General features: G+C 52.4%; 1 pseudogene; it reads right to left on the bottom strand.

Annotated features, from left to right (window-relative positions):
• LOC101064231 (IQ motif and SEC7 domain-containing protein 2-like) overlaps nucleotides 1-12870 on the bottom strand; it is a 57866-nt pseudogene that overhangs the window by 8612 nt on the left and 36384 nt on the right.

Consider the following 12870-nt stretch of genomic DNA (forward strand, 5'->3'; position numbering starts at 1 on the left):
CATTCTGAGAGCGGAGCGGTCTATTGGGCTGGTAAGGTATCACTAGCTCCTCCAGGTAGGATGGAGCTAGGCCTCTGAGGACCTTGTAGGTCAAAAGAAGGGTTTTAAAAATTATTCTAAATTTAACAGGCAGCCAATGAAGTGACGCCATTACAGGAGTTATGTGATCTCTTTTGTCAATACCTGTCAGAACTCTGGCTGCAGCATTTTGGATCAGCTGGAGGCTTCTTAAAGAGGAGTTTGGACACCCTGATAATAAAGAATTACAATAGTCCAGCCTGTAAGTAACAAATGCATGGACTAACTTTTCAGCATCATGGTGGGTCAGTAGTTTTCTGATCCTTATGATGTTCCTCGGGTGAAAAAAGGCACTTCTAGAGACTAATTTAATGTATGAGTTGAAGGAGAGGTTTTGGTCAAAAGGTACTCCTAGATTCCTCACAGAGAGACTAGATGTTAATGAGATACCATCTAGAGTGATCATGTGATCTAATCTATCCCTGAGAGGTTCTGGACCAAACACCATGACCTCAGTTTTTCCTGAGTTAAGGAGGAGAAAATTTGAAGACATCCAGGACTTTATGTCTTTAAGACAGGTCTGAAGCTTCACTAACTTCTCTGTGTCCTCTGGTTTCATGGATAAATAAAGCTGAGTGTCATCAGCATAACAATGAACATTTATCCCGTGCTGCCGAATAATGTTCCCTCAGGGAAGCATGTACAAGGTGAAGAGGATTGGTCCAAGTACAGAACCTTGAGGAACTTCATGGCTAACCCTACTGTATGAAGAGGGAACGCCATGGACATGAGCAAACTGGTATCTATCAGATGAATATGATCTAAACCAGTCTAGTGCTGTCCCTTTAATCCCAATCACATGTTCCAGTCTATGTAACAGGATGCTGTGATCAACTGTATCAAAAGCAGCACTGAGATCCAGCAGAACCAGCATAGAGACCAGTCCATGATCTGAAGCTATAAGAAGATCATTAGTAACTTTAAGAAGTGCTGTTTCTGTGCTGTGATGAGCTCTAAAGCCTGACTGAAACATCTCAAACAGGCTGTTTCTCTGCAGGTGCTCCAGTAACTGAGTCACCACAACCTTCTCAAGAATTTTAGAGATAAAAGGAAGGTTGGATGTTGGCCTATAGTTTGCTAAGACATCAAGATCCCGTGATGTTTTTTTAAGCAACAGATTAATCACTGCCACCTTGTAGGACCGGGGTACATAACCTGACACTAAAGAACCATTGATCTGGTCCAGGACAGAACTGCCTATCAATGGTAAAACATCCTTCAACAGGTGTGTTGGGATGGGATCTAAAAGACACGTGGTAGTGAAGACTTTGTTTTGTTTCGTTTTCTCCCACTTATCCGGATCTGGGTCACGGGGGCAGCAGCTTCAGGAGGGATGCCCAGACAGCTCTCTCCCCAGCCACTTCCATCAGCTCTTCCGAGGGAACCCCCAGCCGCTCCCAAGCCAGGCGAGAGATGTAATCTCTCCACCTAGTCCACCTAGGAGCAGCGGTTCTACTCCGAGCCCCTCCCGGATGTCTGAGCTTCTCACCCCATCTCTAAGGCTAAGCCCGGCCACCCTGCAGAGGAAACTCATTTCAGCTGCTTGTATCCGCGATCTCGTTCTTTTGGTCATCACCCAGTGTTGATGGCCATAGGTGAGGACTGGGACATAGATCGACCGGTAAATCGAGAGCTTTGCCTTCCGGCTCAGCTCCTTCTTAACCATGACGGATCGGTTAAGCGCCTGCATCACTGCTGACGCTGCTCCGATCCGCCTGTCGATCTCCTGTTCCATCCTACCCTCACTCGTGAACAAGATCCCGAGATACTTGAACTCCTCCACCTGGGGCAGGACCTCCTCCCCAACCCAGAGAAGGCACTCTACCTTTTTCTGAGCGAGGACCATGGACTATGACTTGGAGGTGCTGATCCGCATCCCTGCCGCTTCACACTCGGTCGCGAACCGTCCCAGCATTTGTTGGAGGTCCCTGTTCGATGGCGCCAGAAGAACTACCTCATCCCCAAAAAGCAGCGACGAGATCTTCCGCCCACCGAACTCAACACCCTCTACTCCCCGGCTGCGCCTAGAAATTCTGTCCATAAGAGTTATAAACAGAACCGGTGACAAAGGGCAGCCCTGGCAGAGTCCAACCCTCGCTGGGAACAGGTCCGACTTATAACTGGCTATCCGGACCAAACTCCTGCTCCTTTGGTACAGGGACTGGACGGCCCTTATCAAGGGACCTTCCACTCCATACTCCCGGAGCACCCCCCACAGGATGCTCCTGGGGACCCGGTCATAAGCCATTTCCAGGTCCACAAAACACATGTGGACTGGTTGGGCAAACTCCCAACTCCCCTCAAGCACCCCAGCAAGGGTAAAGAGCTGATCTGTGGTTCCACGACCGGGGCGAAACCCGCATTGTTCCTCCTCGATCAGAGGTTCGACTATCAGTCTAATCCTCTTTTCCAGCACCCTGGCATAGACTTTCCCAGGGAGGCTGAGGAGTGTGATCCCCTTATAGTTGGAACACACCCTCTGGTCCCCACTCTTAAAAATAGGGACCACCACCCCGGTCTGCCAGTCCAAGGGCACTGCCCCCGATGTCCACGCAATGTTGCAGAGGCGTGTCAACCAGGACAGCCCTACAACATCTAGGGCTGTCCTCAGAAAAATATATAGGGCTGAAGGAGTTTAAGGGCTCGTTGGAGAATCTGTATGTTCCCACAGTCAGCACATCTGGTGATGGTCCAGTTGTTGGGATGGCCGGGTTAGCTTTTTCTCTGATAGCTAGAACTTTATCAGCGAAGAAGCTCATGAAGTCTTCATCACTAAGGGAAGAAGGGATACGTGGATCTAAAACACTGTGACTCTTGGTTAATTTGGCCACAGTGCTGAAAAAAAACCTGGGGTTGTTCTTATTTTCCTCAATTAAAGAAGAAAAATAAGTGTTCTAGCTTTACGGAGGGCCTTTTTGTAAACTAACAGACTGTCTTTCCAGGCTGCATGATAGCTATATATTTTACAAGAATGCCACTTCCTTTCTAGTCTGCGCGCTTTCTGCTTGAGGGTCCTAATATGTGAGTTATACCAGGGGGCACACCTCCTCTGATTTACTATTTTCTTTTTCAGGGGGGCAACAGAATCAAGCGTGATTCTCAGTGAGGTTGCTGCACCTTTAGCAATAGAGTTAAGATTATAATGATTGATCCCTGGGGAAACACACAGTGGTCCTGGAATTAGCACAGGGATCACTTCCTTAAACTTAGCTACAGCATTATCTGAAAGACATCTGGCCAGGACTTTCTGGGACATTCCAGGACTCACAACCAATTCACATCCCACCAAAACACCAAAACCATGAAACATGCGACCACCGTAGGATGATCTACATAAAGTCAGGAGATGGTGATGAAGACGAGTATTGAGTACCATCAGCAGGTCATTGAACAGGAAGACTTCTCTCTGGTGGACGCCGCTCCTCTGACCTCGGTTTGGATCAGGAACCTCAAACAGCTGACAGCAGCACACCAACCTACGGTGAGGCATGGAGAGCACCTAGGAGACACACACACGAGTCCAGTGAAGGTTCTTCATTATGCAACTTCAGCTCGGGGTTGATGGGAGACCTCTTACAGGCTTCTTGCCGACGACCATCCTCTCCACAGCCTGGACCTGTGAGACGTGGTCATCGTTGGTCCTCAGCTCCCATTTCTGGATTCTTCCATAGATGGCCACCAGCAGGTCTCTAGGGATGTCCTGACCGTTATCAACCCCTGAGGGAAACACAGGGTGTATGTGAGGACCTGGAGCTTCCTCTGGCTGCTCATCCTGCAGACATCCTACTCCTACGTCCACAACCACGGCCCCACACATATACATGTTCAATACTTCAGTAGTGGGTGATCAGCTGGTGACATCTACTCGCCAACGGTTACCTTTTAGCTCCCGTCTATAATGTTTCCTCTCAAATGTTGCTAAAGTAAGTCAGCGCTGAAGTCAACCCACCTCGCAGGTTCTTGATGAAGTCCTCCAGCTTCATCTTTCTCTCAGGCTTAATGTTGGGACTGTACATATCTGTGTTGAGGAGGATGATGGCAAAGGCCAGGATGAAGATGGTATCTGGGTTCTGGAACTGCCGAATCAGCACAGGGTTACACACACAGTACCGCTGGCTGAGGAGAGGAAGGAGAGGAAGCGAGCTCTGAATGAAGCACCACAGCTACAACTAAGTTTAAACTGTTTTTCCAAAACTTCTTGTGACATCCCCAACCCCTCAAAGCAGACACAGCCAACACATTGAAGTGGAGAATAGAACATTGTCGGCCAAGTCTTTCCGTTCAGCACCTGAAAGCCTCTACCAGTCGCTCCACCCGCTGAGCTTCACCCTGGACTTTAATCTGAGCCTGGAACTTCCTTAGAGCATCATCCAGGTCCATCCCAGAGAAGTCCATCTCATCCAGAACACAGCTGTGGACAGACACCACCGTCAGTGCAGGCCACCAGTCAGGAAAAGACCTCAAACCAGCCAGGTCTTGGACTCACGTGAGGACGTCCTTATTGAACTGTTGCCGGCTTCCCAGAAACTCTCCAATCATCTGTCTGCTCAGTCCTTTTCTCTCCAGGATGAATCGAGCGATGCCCACTGGTGTGTCGGACACAAAGCCCCTCTCTATCAGGTACTGGATTCCCTTTTCTGGCTTCCTATGGTTGAAATTTGATTTAATCATTTAGTATAACTGCTTAGTCACTGGAGAATGGATGGAAGGATGGATGAGTAATGGATGGTTAGATGGGTGGATGGATGATGGATGCAGCCAGGGGGTGTTTGAAACTCTTTGGCCTCGAGCATCTTTGTGTGCAAGAACAGGCAGAAACATCATGGACACACTCGTACTTGTTGAAGAGGTTGAGTCCGATGCGGTACTGCCGCCGCTGCACCACATCGTTGTTGAAGGCAGGTGAGTCCCAGCTGTGGCGGGTCTCTCGCTGATAAGTCTGTTTCCCCAGCGTGGCCCCCCCCAGGGGTTCCCGGAGGCTGTCCCGGGACGAGGAACCGGAGCTGCAGTTGTTGACGGTGGTGTCATCGTTGGAGTTGGTGGTGGTAGAGTTGACGCTCTCGTTGTCTCCGTCCGAGCAGAGCAGGTGGTGGTGGTGGAGGTGCGGATGGTGGGGATGGTGCTGCTGGTGCTGCTGGACCTCAATGTTGTGGAGCATGGAGGAGGAGGAGGACAGAGGGGAGGGCGTGAGCGGCGGTGGCAACGGGGAGAGGGGCGTAAGTGGCGGAATCGGGGAAGGCAGCGGGGAGGAAGGAGGTTCTGGGTAATGGTGAGGGTGGTGGTGGTGCTGTTGGTGGTGCAAGTGATGGTAATGGTGCTGGGCAAAGTGGTGAGTGTGCTGGACATAAGGGCCACTGCCGTGAATGTGGTGCATGTGCATCACGTGAGGCTGGTTGTACTGTGGTTGGTGGTGGAGGATGGTGGGCAGGTGAGGGATGGGAGAGGTCTGAGGGTGGGTGTGGGTGTGTTGGAATGCTTGAGGAAGCGGGTGAGTGGGCAGGGTCCGAGCTGAAGGCATTGGTAAGGGGACACTGGTGGGGCTTCGAGTCTGTCCCTGTGCAGTGGCAACAGAGCGGCCATTTGGTTTGTGTTTGATGGTTCCCTGTGGGGAGTCAGCTTCACTGCTTCCTCCCCCTCCTCCCCCTTCTCGCTCGTCCTCGCCACTCTCTCCATCCCCACCCACTGTCCTCCTTGTCCTGTCTCCACCTCCTCGCTCAACCCCTGAGGGATCTTGTTCGTAGACCAGGCGTCCGATGGAACCGCGCTCTGACCTGAAGACGGAAGCGTGAAAGATTTGGTGAGAAGAGATCAGCGATTCTGGTCTCTGTAGAAGCTCTCTGATTGGCTGTACTGACCTGTCACTCATGTCCACCGAGCTGTCACTGGGGGGTTCAATGGTCAACACAGGGAGGTGTCCTCCACCTCCCCCTCCTCCACCCGTCCTGCCTCTGTACTCTCCTCGACACTCTGTGCAGGGGGTGCTGCTCCTTCTGCTTCCGATGCTGCCTCCTTCTGTCTCCCTGCTGTCCTCTCTCCCCCCCGAACCAACTCCCACTCCACCTCCTGCTCCCCAGTATTCTGTGTCGGAGCTGGAGGCAGGGCGGGACAGTGGCGAGGAGGACGGGCGGGAGAGTGGCGAGGAGGGGAGGCAACCCTCATCCATGTAGAGGGTGACATCACTGAAGGAGGTGGCAGTGCTGTCCTCATGCATGGCGTTGCCTCCCCCCACACCCCCTCTGCCCCCAGCTTCTCCCACACGTCCTGCCAAGCGCCGGGAAGACGGGTTTGTGTTTCGCCAGGAACACTCTCTGTAATCTTCGTCCTCATCTTCCTCCTCCTCCTCCTCTTCCTCCTCTTCTTCCTCCCCCTCCTCATCCTCCTCCTCCTCTTCTTCCTCCCCCTCGCCTCCTGCTTCCTGTGAATCTTCACGGCCAGATTGGCAGGTGAGGGAGTCATCCATGGAGTCGGCCAGCGATTTCACCTGCAGGACGAAGGAGGCGCAGACATCAGCTACATCGTCTTGTGAATCACCTCCGCGTGGATCACCTCCACAGGATTTCACGCGAATCACAAAAAAACATCAACGCGTTTACCTGTTTAGAGAAGGAGTCGTCCATGTCTGCTGCTTCACTGCAGCCCTGCAGGCCCGCTGACCCTTGACCCTGAGGTTGGCGCTCGTCAAACGAATACTGGACCAGACCAGAACAAACAGGGGTCACTCCTGCCACATTTTCATTCACAGGTTATTAACATAGAAACATGTTTACCTGCATCCTCATGTTGGACAAGATGATGCGGCGCGTCATCCTGCTCTCAGAGGCGGAGCTGCGAAGCCTCTCAAAGTTCTTGTTCATGCGGTACTGCCTGAACGCCGTCTGGATGGTCCTCGCCGCTCGCCGGGACACAAACGGCCCCCCGTACTTCCTCTCCAGCATCTCCACCTATCAGCAACCATTCCCAGTAAAGACACATTTTATTTTGGAATCCTTTCCTCAGACAGAAACGTGGTTTGATATTTAGCGAACGCGGTGGCATCTGAAACAGCCTTTGATCGGCTCCTTTGACTCTCCAACATCAGGAACTTTCCTATTTCCTGGGCTGGTTACAGCAGGAAACACTGCAGCTGTTTGTACCTTCTTGTCCTGGAGGTCTGTTGAGAGCTCATAGCTGTCAGAGAGAGCTTTGCAGCGTTTGCTCTCTTCCTCCTCTTGCTTGCGGAGCGCCAGACTGGCTGGCTGGTGTCGGCTGCGCTGAGCCCAGGCGAGGCTTGCCGGGCTGGGGGGCGAGATGGGGGAGCTGCCCTGTGGTGAAGCGGACGGAGGCAGATGATTAATCAGTGAGGTGAGTTTGCAGACTTTGAAAAAGGGAGCTCGAGCAGACATCCTGACACGGCAGATTTAATAATGTTGGTGTTGGGAGCAGCAGGAGGCACCGGATCCCAGATCTGACCTTCACCAAGGTCCTCCGAAGCACAACAGACTTTTGGATCACAGCCGAGCCCACAGAGACACAACTATGATGAAAAAATAAACTGGCCGACGACACGGCTGACCTTCAAAGAGAGGGGGCGAGTTCCTGAGACCACAAACACTGTTTTACTGGTTTCACCCCAGTGATCAGGAAGTTGCTGGCTCAATTCTCAGCACATGTACTCTACATACCATACACGTGCACCTGAAGTCTTGGTGAATGAACACGCCTGATGAGGTGCTCAGTGTGAGGAGTTTTCAGGTGTAGAGAAGATGAGCTGTACCTGTGTGTGTGTGTGCAAGGCTCCCGGGGGCCGGCTGATGGAAGCTGAGCTGTACGGGTCACAGGGGCTCGAGAGGGGGCTGTTGCTGTAGCGATAGAATGGAGGCTGGTGGCCGAAGGACGAGTCGGGAAACGTGAGCGCCTCCGGACACTGAGGGTCGCTCTCCACGCTGTCAAAAGACACATGAAGATAAACATCAAACACTCTTTTCAATATTTTACACAAAATCAGTGTCGTTTTTTGTTTTGTGCGGAAGATTGAAGCAGCACCCTGCAGACGGAGGAGAACCCCAGAAGATCTGAGCTCCCAGGGAACTGTGACCACGGAGTCAGACCGTAGTTAGCCTGTTAGCCTCATGGCTTGTGTGGTCAGGTGATGCACAGCTACCCCCAGGCTCCTCAAACAATCAGCTTCCCCTGAGCAGCCACCAAGAGATTTCAGGTTTCACCATCAACGAATATGGTCGTCATGGAGGAGTCTCCAGGAAAAAAAGGGAGAAAAGGTAGGTCTGGACACAGAACATCTGCCCAGTTGTGAAGCATCGTGTTGGAGGCATTTCATGGGTAGAGGCAAGACTGAAGAACCTCTACTGGAACACTGCACCACCCATAGACCACAGCAGCATCGAGGCAGCAGCACTGCAGCTCTCAAGAAGCAGGGCCAAATGGTAACATCACCATGGCAACCGAGGACTGCCTCGTAACCACTCAGGTGTCTGGACCAAATATAAGAGCAGTGTTTATTCAGCCATTCACACACTGGTTTTGTGTGTGCCCACGACACGGGGTTAGGGTAAGCAGCTCTCGGTGACGGTGAAGTCAGCCTGGCCGAAACCTCAGCTGGATTACAAACCAGTCTAAAACCAGCCTAAAACCAGCCTAAAACCAGCCTAAAACCAGTTTAAACCCAGTCAACGCTGATCAAACCGCCTGAAGAGTCAAAGCCAGAATTTCCAGAAACGGTTGAGCTGATCTTCAGCCACGGCAGTGAACACACACACACACACACACACACACACACACACACCAGGAGCCACTGAGGAGAAGACCAGTGTGTGATCAGCAGGAGAAAAAGAAGCTGTGAACCTGAAACACTAATATTGGTGCACGTACACGTGCACGCACACACATAAGACAGGATGGTGACTCATAACCCACAGCAGTGTGTGTGTAGGTGTGCACAGTTTGCAGGAGTGGGTGTGTAGTGTGTGTTGGTGGGAGAGAGGGAGAGAGAGGAAGAGAAGAAGAGTGAGAGGAAGATATATAGAGAGAGAGGGAGGAGAGAGGGAGGAGAGAGAGAGGCTTTGATTATGATGTGTTATTTACACCCTAAACATAGATTTGAGTGGCATGGGCCATCCATCCATCCATCCATCCATCCATCCATCCATCCATCCATCCATCCATCTATCTATCTATCTATCTATCTATCTATCTATCTATCTATCTATCTATCTATCTATCTATCTATCTATCTATCTATCTATCTATCTATCTATCTATCTATCCTTCCTCCCTCTCCCCCTTCCTTCCTTCCTTCCTTCCTTCCTTCTTTACTGCCTCCCTCCCTTCTGTCCTTCCTCCCTCTCCTCATTCCTTCCTTCCTCCCTCCCTCCCTTCCTTCCTCCTTCCCTCCCTTCCTCCCTCCCTCTCCTCCTGCTGTATCCACCAGGTCACATGACTGCAGCATCTATTCTGATTGGTCGATAGTCTAACGTGGTCCTACAGGAAGTGGAATCCTGTGCGTTCACACTTCCTGCAGCTGCAGGGTCCATCTGGGGGGTGTGTTTGATTCATCTGGAGGGTCCATCTGAGGGGTGCGTTTGATTCAACTGCAGGGTCCATCTGAGTGGGTGCGTTTGATTCATCCTCCAGCTGCAGGGTCTATCTGAGGGGTGCGTTTGATTCATCCCCCAGCTGCAGGGTCCATCTGAGGGGTGCATTTGATTCATCCTCCAGCTGCAGGGTTCATCTGAGGGGTGCGATAGATGCATCCCCCAGCTGCAGGGTCCATCTGGGGGTTGCGTTTGATTCATCTGCAGGGTCCATCTGAAGGGTGCGTTTGATTCATCCTCCAGCTGCAGGGTCCATCTGGGGGTTGCGTTTGATTCATCTGCAGGGTCCATCTGAAGGGTGCGTTTGATTCATCCTCCAGCTGCAGGGTCCATCTGAGGGGTGCGTTTGATTCATCCCCCAGCTGCAGGGTCCATCTGGGGGGTGCGTTTGATTCAACCCCCAGCTGTGCCCAGAGGCAACAGAGCACCTCGGTCAAACTCCGGGTGACTCTGACTCGACCTTCTCAACTTCTTTACCTGCTGCTCATTCTGTTTCACTTCTCTCCAAACATGAAGAGAAGATGTGAGCTGAACAGGATTTTTCTGATTGCTTAAAACCAGGTGTAATAACAGTAGTAAATAGTTCCTCGGACAGGTGCCATCCTCTAACATCATCAGAAATGTCTTCCTCGTGTCGTTTGTCCACTGCTGGAATTGATTATTAAGCTGTGAACGTCATCTGGAAACCTGACCTGATCAAAGGTAAATAAGGAGAGTCCTAAAACAAGAGCAACAAATACGCCTGTGATGCGTCTCCTTCGCCTGTGATGCGTGAGAGCTTCTGGTGGACACAATCGAGGTTGATCGTTGACAAACGGAGCAGGAGGAGTGGGTGGAGCAGGAGTGGGTGGAGCAGGAGGAGTGGGAGGAGCAGAACTGGGCGGAGCAGGAGGAGCAGGAAGAGTGGGAGGAGCAGGAGGAGTGGGTGGAGCAGGAGTGGGCGGAGCAGGAGGAGCAGGGAAAGTGGGAGGAGCTGGAGGAGTTGGTGGAGCAGGAGTGGGCGGAGCAGGAGGAGCAGGAAAAGTGGGAGGAGCTGGAGGAGTTGGTGGAGCAGGAGTGGGCGGAGCAGGAGGAGCAGGGAGAGTGGGAGGAGCAGGAGGAGTGGGTGGATCAGGAGTGGGCGGAACAGGAGTGGGCGAAGCAGGAAGAATGGGAGGAGCATGAGTGGGTGGAGCAGGAAGAGTGAGAGGAGCATAAGTGGGCAGAGCAGGAGGAGTGGGTGGAGCAGGAGGAGAGGGAGGAGGAGGAGTGGGTAAAGAAGGAGAGGGTGGAGCAGGAAGAGTGGGTGGAGCAGGAGCAGGAGGAGTGGGTAAAGCAGGAAGAGTGGGCGGAGCAGGAGGAGTGGGTGGTGCAGGAGTGGGCGGAGCAGGGGGAACAGGGCCACTTTCAAATGAACCCTCAGCTAAATTTTTAATGAATTTCTGAATCTATAATCTATAATTACAGCACTCTAAACATCAAGGTCAATGCTCAAGGTCACCAGAGACAGCGACAAAAACCTTGAAAACCTTGTTATTACACTATTATAGCATGTTTGACGCTTCATGCTTGACCAAAGCGGCGCCCTTATCTGAGCGTCTGAGCTAGCTGACCTAGCTAGTTGACCTAGCTAGCTGCTCTAGCTTGCTGAGCATGATGTGACTGCTGCCATGTTGACTGACATCAGTGTTTCACAAACAATCTGACCAGGAGCTGCTGATGACTTTAAACATGTTTCCAGTGTTCTGTCTGGATTCACAGCACAGCAAGAACGACAGGAAGCCAGTCTTCCAGGGAGGAGGAGGAAGAGGGGAGGAGGAAGGGAGGAGGAGGAGGCACCGAGAAGGAACACATGCTAGGACAAACAGGAAGTGAGGATGAAGCAATGTGACACAACAGGCAGCGAGTCCCAGCGGGACGAGGTCAGTCAGGCTGACACCAGTACATGAGGAGGAAGAGGAGGAGGAGGAGGAAGAGGAGGAGGAGGAGGAAGAGGAGGAGCAGGAAGAGGTTCTGTTTGGTTCCTGATCACCAGAATCTCCACAAGAGCGCTGGATGAGAAGGAACTCCGGGAATCTTTGATTTAACCTGGAGCCACCACGGCTCCCCAGGGGGATCCAGGGGATCTAAGGGGGATCCAGGGGGATCTAAGGGGGATCCAGGGGATCCTTAGCAATCATCATTCAGTTATCCTGACTGTTTGTCAGGATTCTGATAGTCTGTTTGGAATCGTCCTGCTAAAAAGTTACATTTACATTCATTTTTCAAAAATGCCCCAAACTCGAATCAATTTTTTACACGTGGCCTTAATTCTCCCCTCTGGGGACGGGGCTTATGGTCCCCAACGTCTCTGTGGCCCATGAACGCGCTGGGGGGTCAGGATGGGACCGGGAACACCCAGGAGATCCACCTGTAGGTCTGAGGGACGCCCCCCCCCCCAGCTTTACTTACAGACCCAGAGGCATTCTGGGAAAAGTATGCAGCTTGTTGAAGCAGAGCGCCGCGTGTTGTGGAGAATTTCAGTGTGTTTTCTGGTGCCGACAGTCCAAACAGGCGCCACATGGCAGTGGGGCCCGAGGCGAGGAGCCGCTCTTCGCAGCGCCGCATATGTGTCATCGCCGCCACCTCGCTCTCGCCTCTCCCCCTGCAGATGGTCATGGCTCCTCTGCATCACACGCATGATACACGCGTGTTTCCTGTGTCCAAGCACGCGGGAAGGACCCGAGACCAGAGTTTAGCCACCATTGTTGGAGCATTGTCACTGTTGCCACGGCAACACTCTGCAGAGGCCCGACCCACATCAACGCACCCACAGTCATAGCTAGCTTCTGTTTCTGCCGCTATGCCGTCCAAGACAACATTAGTCCCGTTCTGAGCTGAAGTGGACCCTGGCTGAACCGGACTCGCTCCGTTCTCAGCCCGCCGTAGCCGCCGCCGCCGCCCTGAGTCGTCACCTGATGCTTCCTGATGCTCCTCAGCTGTGATGAAGCCAGGCAGCTCCTCCTCTCGGACATCTCCGAGCATAACGCTCACGTCCAGATCAGCGGGCGGGCTCTAATGGGACGGGACACGGACTCCGACTGGCCCCACATCAGATCTGGAGCTAACGAGGTTGGACAGCTGGTCCCGGTCGGACAGATGAGACATGGCAGAGAGACGCATGAATCAGGGGTTTGAGTGCCGACAGCGAGCTGACAGGCGACCCAGAACGGACCTTGACCACCAA

This window comes from Takifugu rubripes, chromosome 3, assembly GCF_901000725.2.
Source record: "Takifugu rubripes chromosome 3, fTakRub1.2, whole genome shotgun sequence".
NCBI lineage: Eukaryota > Metazoa > Chordata > Actinopteri > Tetraodontiformes > Tetraodontidae > Takifugu > Takifugu rubripes.